Source organism: Mesoplodon mirus, assembly GCF_964341445.2.
Source record: "Mesoplodon mirus genome assembly, chromosome: 14".
Taxonomy (NCBI): Eukaryota; Metazoa; Chordata; class Mammalia; order Artiodactyla; family Ziphiidae; genus Mesoplodon; species Mesoplodon mirus.
The window spans coordinates 53,325,561-53,342,312 of record NC_138990.1 but is presented as its reverse complement, the minus strand read 5'-3'; the positions used below and the strand labels follow the sequence as shown (position 1 = coordinate 53,342,312).

Sequence of the window (16,752 nt, the reverse complement as noted above, 5' to 3'; positions counted from 1 at the left end):
AGAAACAGCTTCCCTAACTGAGCTCTGAATCTGTACATAGACCAGCAGAGAAATTGTTAATGGAGTTGACAACTGTCAATGGAGTTTAAACTATCTGAGAAGGAGGGTGGCATTCTTTTATTTGGATGAGGTCCCTAGGTCACCTGAGAACATGGGTTTCTTCATGTAGTCCCAAAATGGGATGTAATATTCCACAGAGAATGCTAGAGGCAAAAATTCAGAGGGATTAAAATTGGTATACGTGGATGAGTCTGTTCTTACAATGATCTAACAGTCCAAATATACTGAAACCTAGGTCTCTGAGGATAAAAGTGCTTAGTTTGACCTCAGACACCATGAGAGCATCTTTTGTCCTAGGTAGCAATCCAGGGTATCTTTCCTTCCCTAGCCAATATCATGCTAGATTTCCTCTTCACTAAGAGATGAACTTTGATTTTCGCCCTACTTTTTCCAGGTGTTTCACACTCATATGCTGATCTGGAGCCTTCATGTTGATCCCTGAGGGCAGGCCTCATCTTGAATATGATTTAGGGGATTGACTGGAAGTCCATGCTCTGACCATAGGTCTTGGAGTCACTTTCCAAGTTCTCTGAGATGGCTCCTCAGCATCTTGGCAGCAACATCTTATCCTTTTTAATCTTGTCACTCTATGCAACAAGGCATAGGGGTCCTGAACTTGTTCTCCTGATCATTTTGTTGCCATTAGGAAATGAGTGAGCTCTGCCTTTCTGCCTTTTTTCAGCTGTTGTTTTTTAATGATTCCCGACTTCCTCTCTGATCCTGGAACCTGTGAGTGGAAAATGTAAGACTATGAAGAATACAAGCTGGTGGTGTTTTCCAAGTGTGTGTGCAGGCTGTATTTCATCTATTAATTCATGATGATGGTGCCCACAAGGGCCAGAGGGATCTTCACATCATCTCCAAGCCCTTTTAACAGCTGACAAAAACCAGATCTTATAATTAACAAAGAAGACAGGGTTTTCCATATATAGCCCATGCAGCTCATACCCAGTGCCTGTGAGATTTCTGATGGAATTATCTCTCAATTATTATAATGAAGCTACATGGTTAATGCTGTCACTTGGACATTGATAGAAAAAAATGTGTGCTTGACTAGACTCTTAAGTGTAATGTCTAAGACAAGATAATTGCAAGCACATCTTACTAATTCTTGATTACCTATTAATGGAAGAGAACAAGTACATGGTTTATTTTGGAAAAAAGCGAGTAACACATCATTTTGCAGTGCCAATAGCTCATACAAGCAATGGGAAAGAGTGGTGGACACAGGGCTTTGGAGATCCTTTCCTCTGACTTTCAGTGCCAGTTCTGATCCTTTCTGATGGTGTTACTCAACCCCTCTAAACTGGTAATAGTCTTACCTATCTCATAAGGTTTTTTTGCTAGAATTACATGTGATAATAACTATAATTTAAAAATATTTATAGTATTACATTATAAATTCAAATATTTGTAAAAACATCTTGCATATTGTTTGGTGCCTGATAGAAGGTAATTTATTCATAAAAACTTCTTGAGCACCTATACCATATACAGGCAGTTTGCTGGTGCGGGGGATGAGAGGACAGATAAGTCAAAGTTCTTGCTTCCAGAAGGTTACAATCTAATTGGAGAGAAAGATATACAAATAGACATTTTTAGTTCAATGTGGTGAGGGCAATCACAGAGAAAGAGATAAGGAAGTTAGAAGCACAGAGGAGAGACTTGTAACAAGGCTGGAGGTGGAGGTGGGATCAGGGAAGGCTCTGGGAATAAACGCCTGAGCTGATAGTGAGCCAGAAAATAATGAATAAAGATGAGACATGTACATTTTCAAGATGATATCACATTCAATATATATGAGTTTACCTTTTATTTTCTTTAATTCACATTGAATCACCAACATTTTTCATATTTTTGGTCAATTATTGGTGGTTCCAGGACTCAATTTGTTGGTGTTAGGGAAGGAGGAACCAAATTTATGGACCATTGTGGGTTTATAATTGGCATATTAAAATTCTTCACATTGGTCTTTAAAAGACCAGCCACCAAAGGACTAAGAAGAAACAAATAAGACTAGAAAGACATTAAAAGTGGGAAATATCAGGTGTTATGAAATTAGACTCTGGGAAGTATAAACTGGAGGGAAAATTAAGGCAGTAAATATTACTGGTATGTCCACATGTTTTAATCTTGCTTTCTTGAGGTGGAAGCTGCCTAGCAACAGAGGCACCACTAGGCCTGCTCTCCACAACTGGTCAGCCCTTTAAGGCTGGATTTGTCGAGATCAGGGGTTACAGTTTAGGCCCTCCCTGGTTTAGAGCAGTTTATGGATTATTTATAACTAAGTACTTTAAAGTCCTGGGACATGCAGGACCCAGAAGACTCAAGGCAGAGCTCTGGGAGTTGGTTAATAATATGCAGCTTTGTTGCCAGTTAAACAGATTTTTGTGGACTAACCTTGGAACTTTACCATCTTTATAACTTTTGACAATGGGTAAATTCATTCTAACTACCAACAGGCATTCAGAACACAATCCAGCCGTAAGATAGAGTAACTTAACCATGTCTTTTTCAGGCCTTGAGGTAAGTCTATGGAAGTCTGGAGTTTGTACCTAAAATTCATAAATGCAATTTAGTGATTGTTTCTTCATTTTTGTGCTCTTTTGTTAATACATTTCCTGAGTATTGCATCTCTAGAATCCTCTCAATGCCTTTTCAATTAACAATTTGGTTGAATAAAAAATCAAGTAGCATTTATGGGATTAAGTGTATAGGGCATTTTGCTGAGTAGGTTTATAAAATAGAGTTCTGAATTTCAAGATGCTTGCACCATAATATCATTCCAAGAACAAACCAACACTTGGGCCAGGCCTTTAGGAAATCCAAACATCTGGATTAAAAAATATGTCAGGAACAATCAATCATCCAGTTTTGTCAACATGATGCCAAAGACCTAGATTGTTGAAAAGATTTCCAACCAGATGTTGTGTAGTCTGTGGATGTACCTAGAATCAAAACTAAAAACACAGACCAAGGAATAACATGCATCAACAGTTTTCCATTTGAGCCCATTGCATACATTTTTGCTTTTTGAGCTGGAACAAGGAGAAAGTTCAGTTCAGAATTTATGCAGATGATGGAGGTTTTTTTCCTTACAGTGACCTGTAAGATAGTCATTAAAGAATAAGTAAAGAATATTTGAATAGTATGTTGAAAACATACTAGGTGCTAGCGGAAAGCAACATAGAATTTTGGCTGACTCTATGTAGACTATTTATTTGGGATTGTACAAACTGAGAAGCATTTAGTCTTTTACAGGAAACAAATGGAATTTTTTGGGTTTTGTTTTAGTTTAAAAAAATCTCTATTTTTGTAATGTTTTAAAATAAATGTATTTATTTTATAATAAAGCAAAAATACTTTTAAGTGCTAACAGCTACCATTTATTGAGCACTTACTAAGTGGCTTGCTCTGTACTAAGTACATTTCCTGAAATAAACTCAGGAAATATGTACTGTTGTTATCCTTCTCTTGCAGATTAGAAAACTACGGCACTGAGAAGTTCAATAATTACTCAAGACTTCACAACTCTTAGATAGTAGAGTTGGGATTTGAAGTCAGGCAGTTCATCTCCAGAGTCTGCCTTATCCACTCAAGTAGACTGTATTCTAGCAACCCTGCCCTGGGAATCTGGGGCAAATCTGAAGTAGGTTAACAGAGTCTTCGATAGAACAACAACTGGCAACAACAACAATGGCAATAATAATGGTAAATAAATATTGAGGACTTAATATGTTATAGTGATTTTATCTTTATCTCTAATTTTTATTTTAATTAATTAATTAATTAATTAATTATTATTTTTTGTGGTACGCAGGCCTCTCACTGTTGTGGCCTCTCCCGTTGCGGAGCACAGGCTCCGGACGCACAGGCTCAGCGGCCATGGCTCACGGGCCCAGCCGCTCTGTGGCATGTGAGATCCTCCTGGACCGGGGCACAAACCCATGTCCCCTGCATCGGCAGGCGGACTCTCAACCACTGCGCCACCAGGGAAGCCCCTATCTCTAATTTTTAATACTCCTCTTACATTAATACATTGTACAGATAAGGGCGCTGCAATGTGGAGAGGTTGGGTAATGATCAATATCACCAGGTTCTTACGTGGTGGAGCCAGGAGTGATTCCTGGTCCGGGGTCAGATTATTAAAACACTAGACTCATGTCTTCATTCCCTGCAGTTGTCACAGTGTTTTGGGGTCCTCCGTGACGCAGGTACCCAAGAGATGTTCTGGGTATCTCCTTTGGTCACTCTTCTCAGTCCTCCTACATCCCTTTTAGGCAGCTCTTTCTCTTGGTCCCATTCATGGTCTAATTCTTAGGAGTGTCTTGTTCCATTTCCTTAGGGCTCTGTTCTCGAGAACACTGTGGTTGCCTGGGCTTGGATTTTCCTTCAAGATAAAACTTGTTGTTCAACTATGGGGAGTGTGGTCACTTGACAACCTCCAGCTGCTAATGCCTTCAGGACCCACTTCAGTTTTCCAGATGAAGCTATGCTCTTCCTGGGCAGTGACTAGCCAGCTACTGAGCACAGAGGTGCTAGGACCCGGCCATTTCTACCTGATAAAGCGTTGTTCCACTGCTCTTCATTGTGTTGGCAAGACTTTGTCAGATCTGTGTGGTGATCCGATCTTTTCCCCATCCCATCCTGCTTCCTTTCCCTTCTTATTTCTCACAAGCATTAACGCACCCTTTCTCCAGTCACAACACAATAAACCTCTTGCACTCCTAACATCATCCCAGTGTCCACTTCCCAAGGGACCCATTGGTACTACAACTGAGTGGGTGATCTGTCCAAGGCAGAAGATGAGTTTAAGTGGGGGTAGTGTGCTACCCATCTGTGGTAACACATTATTCACTGACAGGAGGTATCTGTCATTAAGCATAGAATTGGAAATATGAATGGGAACCTTAGGAGTGTGATAGGGGGAGAGAGAGAGAATGAGAGAGAGAACAAGAGAGAGAATAAACACATGTGGGTGGTGAGCTCAAATGAAGACTTTTAGGTAGATATTTAGTCTATTCTATTTATCCATAGGTCTGTCATTTAGCCCTTATTTATTTACTCTTAAGCTATAGTGTTGAAGAACATTGTAATTCATAGGTTGAAATAAGCACAAAAATCCCACCAAAAGCACTAATTTTGGTTTAATTTTATTATCAATCTATAGTCAATTTGCAAGTACTCACAAAGTGCCTAGAACAATACCTGATGCACAGTAGTGAGCTCTCAATAAATATTTATTGAATAAATGAAAGAATGAATAAAAGTTTAAAAAATTCAACACATATACTTTTGAGCCAGTAAAAAGAGTTCTTCAGGATGGCTAATCATGACAGTTGTCAATAGATAGAAAAATTTCAGGCCAAATAAAAGGAAAATGTCATTTTGTACACAAAGCCATTTGCCCTAGCCAGACAGTATCCCACAGCCTAGTTAACATCTGAAAGCCTGTATAAGGAAGTGGACTTAACTCCCACCCTCTGGGACTTGGATTGTAATAGGACTTCCTGGTCGAATGAAAAGTCAAGTCACTGTTGCGGCTGAGAAACCAAGGGATGGCTTATGATGAGGGGAACACCCAAAACAATCTGAATGTTCATACAATCTAAGAAAAATAGCAAGTTTTCTATGTATCTGGCTTCAAGTTATATAACTACTTCTTCAAATCAGAGAGCTGCCCAGAAGCCCTTCCTATTCAGAAAATCTGGAGATGCCCCTGCATTCCTCTAAAAAGTGTATATGACCTGAATGGGTTAGAAGTTGTGTTGGCAGATTGGAGAGCTCTCAGGGAAGCACCTTGAATTCTCAAAGAGAGGCAGTTGTGGGATTGCAATTAAAGGTGGGAAGGGCTATGATTGGCTCACTTGGGAGACTCAGCTGACATTGGATTGAAGTTCTGAGACACAGCTGATACTAATGCTCTTTGTAAATTGTAGTTGGTGTAGGAGTACTGATATGCAAAATTCCTCATATAATCTCACTTTGTTTTAGTGTTTTGTGGTGTAACTTGGTGATGCAGTAGAAGACATAAGTATATCTTATCCTATTTGAGAAAGAATTTGGACAGCAATACAATTTCATTAAAAATTGGAGCAAATAGCAGTTTGAGGAGGCCAATATAAAATGGTAGAGAGGATAAAAGAAAATGGTGAGGGATTTCCCTGGTGGCACAGTGTTTAAGAATCCGCCTGCCAATGCAGGGGACACGGGTTTGAGCCCTGGTCAGGGAAGATCCCACATGCCGCAGAGCAACTAAGCCCGTGAGCCACAGCTACTGAGCCTGTGCTCTAGAGCCCATGAGCCACAACTACTGCAGTCCATGCACCTAGAGCCCGCGCACAGCAATGAACACCCAATGCAGCCAAAAATAAATAAATTAAAAAAAAAGAAGATAGTGGTGAGTCAAATAAATTGGAACAAGTATGTTTTCATTATATCAGATTGAAAAATCACTAACGTAATACTAGTTCTCCTTGTACATAATTAAATAAAATGTTCTTATATTAATTTACCAAATTGTAAGATTATTTTATGCAGTTTGAATGAAAGTGAAGGGTCTCAAGGGTGAGGAAGAATGGAATATTTCAAAAGAAAAAACATTGGATAAAGAATATTAAAAAAGGATATGTGAAAAATAATGAGGGATAGTCAACTATGGTCAATATTTCATTCCGATATAATACAGCAAAGTTGATTTAAAGGAAATTGATAAGAATAAAATAAATTTAAATCTGAGATGTCAGTCTCTAAACACTGTAATTTTTAAGGTAATGCCAACTAAATCATTTGTTACTGATGTCAGAACATTCAGGTATTTGGGGAAAATGTCATTTTAAAAATTATGCTTCTACTACGTACTGGTTATGATTTATTCAGTAAATGTGTGGGGGTGATATTATTTACAGCACATTTCCTGCCAACTTCTGTTTTTCACTAAATTTTTCTTTTTTAAACTTGAGGCAGCTTCACAATGTAATTGGTAATAGAAGCAGATGGCACATCTTTGACCCTTCTAGGCAATCAGTTATTTTCAAGATATGGGGACAGAGAGTATGCACTAAAATCAGCCCTGTCTTTTTTAGCTGTCAAAGAGTAGACTTGGTCATAAAATTTAAGTAAAGAACCTGAGAGATCTTCTAGTCCAATTCTTGTATTTTACAGGTGAGAAAATGCTTGGTTAGAGAGGTAGTAAATTGATCAGCTCAAGGTCATGTAGGAAGTAAATAGGACCAGATCTCAGCCACTTGACTTAGTGTTAGAGTTTCCTTGCCCCCACTTCTAGTATCAAGGCTGTCTTTTCTATTTGGGGAGATTAGAATAATTATATATTATATAAAATTATAAAACATTTTAAGCATCCTGAAAATTAGCAAGAATAATATAACTCTGGAGTACTTTCTCACTCAGTTCTGTCAAAACTTAAAACACTGCCATATTTTCATCAGCTTTTATTTTTTTAATTATTCTTATTTTTTTGCCTTTAAATCTTTTTTTTTTCTGCTTTATAACAAATTTAATCAGTTATACATATACATGTGTTCCCATATCCCCTCCCTTTTGCGTCTCCCTCCCACCCTCCCTATCCCACCCCTCCAGGCGGTCACAAAGCACCGAGCTGATCTCCCTGTGCTATGCGGCTGCTTCCCACTATCGATCTACCTTACGTTTGGTACTGTATATATGTCCATGCCTCTCTTTTGCTTTGTCACAGCTTACCCTTCCCCCTCCCCATATCCTCAAGTCCATTCTCAAGTAGGTCTGTGTCTTTATTCCTGTCTTACCCCTATGTTCTTCATGACATTTTTTTTCTTAAATTCCATATATATGTGTCAGCATACAGTATTTGTCTTTCTCTTTCTGACTTACTTCACTCTGTATGACAGACTCTAGGTCCATCTACCTCATTACAAATAGCTCAATTTCGTTTCTTTTTATGGCTGAGTAATATTCCATTGTATATATGTGCCACATCTTCTTTATCCATTCATCTGTCGATGGACACTTAGGTTGTTTCCATCTCCAGGCTGTTGTAAATAGGGCTGCTATGAACATTTTGGTACATGACTCTTTTTGAATTATGGTTGTGTCAGGGTATATGCCCAGTAGTGGGATTGCTGGGTCATATGGTAGTTCTATTTGTAGTTTTTTAAGGAACCTCCATACCGTTCTCCATAGTGGCTGTACCAATTCACATTCCCACCAGCAGTGCAAGAGTGTTCCCTTTTTTCCACACCCTCTCCAGCATTTATTGTTTCTAGATTTTTTGATGATGGCCATTCTGACTGGTGTGAGATGATATCTCATTGTAGTTTTGATTTGCATTTCTCTAATGAGCAAAGATGTTGAGCATCCTTTCATGTGTTTGTTGGCAGTCTGTATATCTTCTGTGGAGAAATGTCTATGTAGGTCTTCTGCCCATTTTTGGATTGGGTTGTTTGTTTTTTTGTTATTGAGCTGCATAAGCTGCTTATAAATTTTGGAGATTAATCCTTTGTCAGTTGCTTCATTTGCAAATATTTTCTCCCATTCTGAGGGTTGTCTTTTGGTCTTGTTCATGGTTTCCTTTGCTGTGCAAAAGCTTTTAAGTTTCATTAGGTCCCATGTGTTTATTTTTGTTTTTATTTCCATTTCTCTAGGAGGTGGGTCAAAAAGGATCTTGCTGTGGGGCTTCCCTGGTGGCGCAGTGGTTGAGAGTCCGCCTGCCGATGCAGGGGACACAGGTTCATGTCCCGGTCCAGGAAGATCCCACATGCCGCGGAGCGGCTAGGCCTGTGAGCCATGGCCGCTGAGCCTGCGCATCTGGAGCCTGTGCTCCGCAACGGGAGAGGCCACAACAGTGAGAGGCCCGCGTACCGCAAAAAAAAAAAAAAAAAAAAGGATCTTGCTGTGATTTATGTCATAGAGTGTTCTGCCTATGTTTTCCTCTAAGAGTTTGATAGTGTCTGGCCTTACATTTAGGTCTTTAATCCATTTTGAGCTTATTTTTGTGTATGGTGTTAGGGAGTGATCTAATCTCATACTTTTACATGTCCCTGTCCAGTTTTCCCAGCACCACTTATTGAAGAGACTGTCCTTTCTCCACTGTACATTCCTGCCTCCTTTATCAAAGATAAGGTGACCATATGTGCGTGGGTTTATCTCTGGGCCTTCTATCCTGTTCCATTGATCTATCTTTCTGTTTTTGTGCCAGTACCATACTGTCTTGATTACTGTAGCTTTGTAGTATAGTCTTAAGTCAGGGAACCTGATTCCTCCAGCTCCATTTTTCATTCTCAAGATTGCTTTGGCTATTCGGGGTCTTTTGTGTTTCCATACAAATTGTGAAATTTTTTGTTCTAGTTCTGTGAAAAATGCCAGTGGTAGTTTGATAGGGATTGCATTGAATCTGTAGATTGCTTTGGGTAGTAGAGTCATTTTCACAATGTTGATTCTTCCAATCCAAGAACATGGTATATCTCTCTATCTGTTTGTATCATCTTTAATTTCTTTCACCAGTGTCTTATAATTTTCTGCATACAGGTCTTCTGTCTCCTCAGGTAGGTTTATTCCTAGGTATTTTATTCTTTTTGTTGCAGTGGTAAATGGGAGTGTTTTCTTGATTTCACTTTCAGATTTTTCATCATTAGTGTATAGAAATGCAAGAGATTTCTGTGCATTAATTTTGTATCCTGCTACTTTACCAAATTCATTGATTAGCTCTAGTAGTTTTCTGGTAGCATCTTTAGGATTCTCTATGTATAGTATCATGTCATTTGCAAACAGTGACAGCTTTACTTCTTCTTTTCCAATTTGGATTCCGTTTATTTCCTTTTCTTCTCTGATTGCTGTGGCTAAAACTTCCAAAACTATGTTGAATAAGAGTGGTGAGAGTGGGCAACCTTGTCTTGTTCCTGATCTTAGTGGAAATGGTTTCAGTTTTTCACCATTGAGGATGATGTTGGCTGTGGGTTTCTCATATATGGCCCATATTATGTTGAGGTAAGTTCCCTCTATGCCTACTTTCTGCAGGGTTTTTATCATAAATGGGTGTTGAATTTTGTCGAAAGCTTTTTCTGCATTTATTGAGATTATCATATGGTTTTTCTTCTTCAGTTTGTTAATATGGTGTATCACGTTGATTGATTTGCATATATTGAAGAATCCTTGCATTCCTGGAATAAACCCCACTTGATCATGGTGTATGATCCTTTTAATGTACTGTTGGATTCTGTTTGCTAGTATTTTGTTGAGGATTTTTGCATCTATGTTCATCAGTGATATTGGCTTGTAGTTTTCTTTCTTTGTGACATCCTTGTCTGGTTTTGTTATCAAGGTGATGGTGGCTTTGTAGAATGAGTTTGGGAGTGTTCCTCCCTCTGCTATATTTTGGAAGAGTTTGAGAAGGATAGGTGTTAGCTCTTCTCTAAATGTTTGATAGAATTCGCCTGTGAAGCCATCTGGTCCTGGGCTTTTGTTTGTTGGAAGATTTTTTAATCACAGTTTCAATTTCAGTGCTTGTCATTGGTCTGTTCATATTTTCTATTTCTTCCTGGTTCAGTCTTGGCAGGTTGTGCATTTCTAAGAATTTGTCCATTTCTTCCAGGTTGTCCATTTTATTGGCATAGAGTTGCTTCTAGTAATCTCTCATGATCTTTTGTATTTCTGCAGTGTCAGTTGTTACTTCTCCTTTTTCATTTCTCATTCTATTGACTTGAGTCTTCTCCCTTTTTGTCTTGATGAGTCTGGCTAATGGTTTATCAATTTTGTTTATCTCCTCAAAGAACCAGCTTTTAGTTTTATTGATCTTTGCTATCGTTTCCTTCATTTCTTTTTCATTTATTTCTGATCTCTTTTTTATGATTTCTTTCCTTCTGCTAACTTTGGGATGTTTTTGTTCTTCTTTCTCTAATTGCTTTAGGTGCAAGGTTAGGTTGTTTATTCGAGATGTTTCCTGTTTCTTAAGGTAGGATTGTATTGCTATAAACTTCCCTCTTAGAACTGCTTTTGCTGCATTCCATAGGTTTTGGGTCGTCATGTCTCCATTGTCATTTGTTTCTAGATATTTTTTAATTTCCTTTTTGATTTCTTCAGTGATCACTTCGTTATTAAGTAGTGTATTGTTTAGCCTCCATGTGTTTGTATTTTTTACAGCTCTTTTCCTGTAATTGATATCTAGTCTCATAGCATTGTGGTGGGAAAAGATACTTGATACAATTTCAATTTTCTTAAGTTTACCAAGGCTTGATTTGTGACCCAAGATATGATCTATCCTGGAGAATGTTCCATGAACACTTGAGAAAAATGTGTATTCTGTTGTTTTTGGATGGAATGTCCTATAAATATCAATTAAGTCCATCTTGTTTAATGTATCATTTAAAGCTTGTGTTTCCTTATTTATTTTCATTTTGGATGATCTGTCCATTGGTGAAAGTGGGGTGTTAAAGTCCCCTACTATGATTGTGTTACTGTCGATTTCCCCTTTTATGGCTGCTAGTATTTGCCTTATGTATTGAGGTACTCCTATGTTGGGTGCATAAATATTTACAATTGTTATATCTTCTTCTTGGATCGATCCCTTGATCATTATGTAGTGTCCTTCTTTGTCTCTTCTAGTGGTCTTTATTTTAAAGTCTATTTTGTCTGATATGAGAATTGCTACTCCAGCTTTCTTTTGGTTTCCATTTGCATGGAATATCTTTTTCCATCCCCTTACTTTCAGTCTGTATGTGTCTCTAGGTCTGAAGTGGGTCTCTCGTAGACAGCATATATATGGGTCTTGTTTTTGTATCCATTCAGCCAATCTGTGTCTTTTGGTGGGAACATTTAGTCCATTTACATTTAGGGTAATTATCGATATGTATGTTCCTATTACCATTTTCTTAATTGTTTTGGGTTCATTATTGTAGGTCTTTTCCTTCTGTTGTGTTTCTTGCCTAGAGAAGATCCTTTAGCATTTGTTGTAAAGCTGGTTTAGTGGTGCTCAACTCTCTCAGCTTTTCCTTGTCTGTAAACGTTTTAATTTCTCCATCAAATCTGAATGAGATCCTTGCTGGGTAGAGTAATCTTGGTTGCAGGTTTTCCTCCTTCATCACTTTAATTATGTCCTGCCACTCCCTTTTGGCTTGTAGAGTTTCTGCTGAGAGATCAGCTGTTATCCTGATGGGGATTCCCTTGTGTGTTATTTGTTGTTTTTCCCTTGCTGCTTTTAATATGATTTCTTTGTGTTTAATTTTTGACAGTTTGATTAATATGTGTCTTGGTGTATTTCTCCTTGGATTTATTCTTTATGGGACTCTCTGTGCCTCCTGGACTTGATAAACTATTTCCTTTCCCATATTAGGGAAGTTTTCAACTATAATCTCTTCAAATATTTTCTCAGTCCCTTTCTTTTTCTCTTCTTCTGGAACCCCTATAATTCGAATGTTGGTGCGTTTAATGTTTTCCCAGAGGTCTCTGAGACTGTCTTCTGTTCTTTTCATTCTTTTTTCTTTATTTTGCTCTGCAGCAGTTATTTCCACTATTTTATCTTCCACCTCACTTATCCGTTCTTCTGCCTCAGTTATTCTGCTATTGATCCCATCTAGAGTATTTTTCATTTCATTTTTTGTGTTTTTAATCGATGCTTGATTCATCTTTAGTTCTTCTAGGTCCTTGTTAACTGTTTCTTGCATTTTGTCTATTCTATTTCCAAGATTTTGGATCTTGGAAATAGAATCTTAGATCATCTTTACTATCATTATTCTGAATTCTTTTTCAGGTAGACTGCCTATTACCTCTTCATTTGTTAGGTCTGGTGGGTTTTTATCTTGCTCCTTCTCCTGCTGTGTGTTTTTCTGTCTTCTCATTTTGCTTATGTTACTGTGTTTGGGGTCTCCTTTTTGCAGGCTGCAGGTTCGTAGTTCCCGTTGTTTTTGGTGTCTGTCCCCAGTGGCTAAGGTTGGTTTAGTGGGTTGTGTAGGCTTCCTGGTGGAGGGGACTAGTGCCTGTGTTCTGGTGGATGCAGCTGGATCTTGTCTTTCTGGTGGACAGGTCCACGTCTGGTGGTGTGTTTTGGGGTGTCCGCGGACTTTTTATGATTTTAGGCAGCCTCTCTGCTAATGGGTGGCGTTGTGTTCCTGTCTTGCTAGTTGTTTGGCGTAGGGTGTCCAGCACTGTAGCTTGCTGGTCGTTGAGTGAAGCTGGGTGCTGGTGTTGAGATGGAGATCTCTGGAAGATTTTCGCCGTTTGATATTATGTGGAGCTGGGAGGTCTCTTGTGGACCAATGTCCTGAAGTTGGCTCTCCCACCTCAGAGGCACAGCACTGACTCCTGGCTCCTCAATTTGGGATGATTTGTTGTCTATTCATGTATTCCACAGATGCAGGGTACATCAAGTTGATTGTGAAGCTTTAATCCGCTGCTTCTGAAGCTGCTGGGAGAGATTTCCCTTTCTCTTCTTTGTTCTCACAGCTCCCGGGTCTCAGCTTTGGATTTGGCTCCGCCTCTGTGTGTAGGTCGCCGGAGGGCGTCTGTTCTTCGCTCAGACAGGACAGGGTTAATGGAGCAGCCTCTTCGGGGACTCTGGCTCACTCAGGCCGGGGGGGAGGGAGGGGCACGGAGTGTGGGGCGAGCCTGCAGCGGCAGAGGCCGGCGTGACGTTGCACCAGCCCGAGGCGCGCCGTGCATTCTCCCAGGGAAGCCGTCCCTGGATCCCGGGACACCAGCAGTGACGGGCTGCACAGGCTCCCCGGAAAGGTGACGTGGACAGTGACCTTCGCTCGCACACAGGCCTCTTGGTGGCGGCAGCAGCAGCCCCAGCGTCCCACGCCCATCTCTGGGCCCCGCGCTTTCAGTCGCGGCTCGTGCCCGTCTGTGGAGCTCCTTTAAGCAGTGCTATTAATCCCCTCTCCTCGCGCACCAGGAAACCAAGAGGGAAGAAAAAGTCTCTTGCCTGTTCGGCAGCTCCAGAGTTTTCCCGGACTCCCTCCCGGCTAGCTGTGGCGCATTAGCCCCCTTCAGGCTGAGTTCTCGCCGCCAGCCTCAGTCCTCTCCCTGCGCTCTGACCGAAGCCCGAGCCTCAGCTTCCAGCACCGCCCGCCCCGGCGGGCGAGCAGAAAAGCCTCTCAGGCTGGTGAGTGCCAGTCGGCACCGATCCTCTGTGCGGGAATCTCTCCGCTTTGCCCTACCCAGGTACGTGGGGAGTTTCTTGCCTTTTGGGAGGTCTGAGGTCTTCTGCCAGCGTTCAGTAGGTGTTCTGTAGGAGTTGTTTCATGTGTAGCTGTATTTCTGGTGTATCTGTGGGGAGGAAGGTGATCTCCGCGTCTTACTCTTCCGCCATCTTCCCCGGAAGCCATCAGCTTTTAAAAAATATATCTTGGTAGCCTTTGTCTTCTTTTATAGATCAGAACAACTACATTCAATTTACACTGAAATGATAGCCATGGAGTTTTTTGGTAACTTTAAAAATCAATTACATAAACACTCTCAATACCCTAAAAATAGTAAATAATGAAAATGAAATATTATTACCGATATTAGTAATAAGTAGACATCATTGTTCTGCTTACTGTATGACAGGCACTTATTTACATGTATTGTATTATTTTATATAAAGTCACATTTTGTTATTCTCTGAGGGTTCAACTCCTTTTCTTCTAGACAAAATTATCTATCTTTTGTTATTATTCTTTCTGGCTGAAATAGTAATGTGTTACGTAGACCTGTTTTTTCTGTTGGGCCAAAAGGCCGCTAATAGCCTAAGCAGTTTATTTTTATGGGAAAAAAACAAGTGCTTTATTTTTGGGGTGATGCCACCTCCTGTTGAGCTCTTCAACTGCAGGAGCAGAACTGGTGCTAGATTTCTGTTTCTACTAGTCCCCTTAGTTGGCCATTCTTGTTTAGGGCCAACCCATACACTTTATGGTGGTGACTCTGATGGCCAGAAAGAGCACTCTCAAAGCTGGTGAGAAGTATTGTGAAAACATTTGAACCTGCTTTTGGATGGGTTTATTGAAATTATGTTTGAATATTGATTACACCCAACGATGTTCTGAAAATTCACATCAAAGAGAGTGAGGAAAGCATGCTGTGAATGAAGGCCGGGCAGAGGAGAAGCTGGGAACCCATCCAGATTTTTCTCATAGAAATCAAGCCTTCCTTGAAACAGATCCTGAATCAAAATGTTTGGATGTCAAAGCACATTCCTCCTGAGAACGAGATGGACTGAGAGCTAAAGCAACTGAGATGAAAGAAGTGTAATGTAAGGTAACAAAAAGTCTTGTCTGCCTCCAATAATTTCTACATCTTCTCCCTCCTGAAGTTTCCCCCACAGAGTACAATAAAGATGGCGACTTTGTCATCCTCACCCACCATGTCCATCACCTTATATTTCACCCATCTTATACTTCTCACCTTTCCCCAAATCAGGTAAAGACTTTCACATCTCCTGTCATTTATTCATGCCACTTATTTCGTGGCCTGAATTTCCTTTCTTTCCTTTACCTGGAAAACTTCTACTACAGTCAAGTTTCAGGAACGCAACTCAGGAATAGGGTAGTTAAATAGAGACAAACAAAACTACATATTTAGACTACTCTAATTTGGATCTCAAAAGTCTAAACTCAAAAAAGTGTCTGCTACAAGATATGTTAGTAGTTTTTCCTTATGGCAGCACACGGCAGCAAGATGGTGGTGCAAATTTCCAAGGAGAGGAAGTTTGTCACCGATAACATCTTCAAAGCTGAACTGAATGGGTTTCTCACTCAGGAGCTGGCTGAAGATGGCTGAAGATGGATACTATGGAGTTCTGAGTTACACCAGCCATGACAGAAATCATTATCCTGGCCACCAGTATGCAGAATGTTCCTGGTGAGAAGGGCCAGCAGATCTGCAAACTGACTGCTGTGGTTCAGAAAAGATCTAGCTTCCCTGAGGGCAGTGTAGAGCTTTATACTGAAAAGGTGGCCACAAGAGGTCTGTGTGCTATTGCCCAGGCAGAGTCTCTGTATTACAGATTCCTAGGAGGACTTGCTGTGTGGAGGAGGGCCTGCTATGGTATGCTGCGGTTCATCATGGAATGTGGGGCTAAAGCCTGCATAGTCATGGTACTGGGAAACTCTGAGGATATAGGGCTAAATACATGAAGTTTGTGGATGGCCTGATGATCTGGGACTCTGTTAACTACTATGTTGACACTGCCATGTGCCACGTGCTACTCAGTCAGGGTGTGCTGGGCATCAAAGTGAAGGTCATGCTGCCTTGGGACCCAAGTGGTAAGATTGGCCTTAAGAAGCCCCTTCCTGACCTCGTGAGCATTGTGGAACCCCCAAATGAGATAATACCCACCACTCCCATCTCAGAAGAGAAGGGTGGGAAGCTGGAGCCACTTACCATGCCCCAGCCAGTACTCATAGCATAATAGGGTATCCTTGGCAGCTGGATCTGGAGTCTGGATGTTACTCTGTAAAGACCTTTAATAAAATAAAATATTTTTAAAAGACCTGTGGACTGACTAGACCATACATTCAGTGTTCAGACTGAGGGTCATGTTGCTCCATGGGAGCATTACTTTTTTTTTTTTTTTTACATCAGCTTTTATTTTTTTATTTTATTTTATTTTTTTAACATCTTTATTGGAGTATAATTGCTTTACAATGGCATGGGAGCATTACTCGATTGATTCTTAGAGCTGTCTGGCTCACAATGTTTCTTTGCTTTCCCTGAAATCCCCTT

General features: G+C 40.2%; 1 pseudogene across 1 annotated transcript; it reads left to right on the top strand.

The window, feature by feature from the left end:
• Positions 1 to 15,705: 15,705 nt before the first annotated feature.
• LOC309815754 (small ribosomal subunit protein uS3-like) lies at positions 15,706 to 16,438 on the top strand (annotated as a pseudogene). The gene has a single exon. The product of its transcript is annotated as a small ribosomal subunit protein uS3-like (transcript).
• Positions 16,439 to 16,752: the final 314 nt, after the last annotated feature.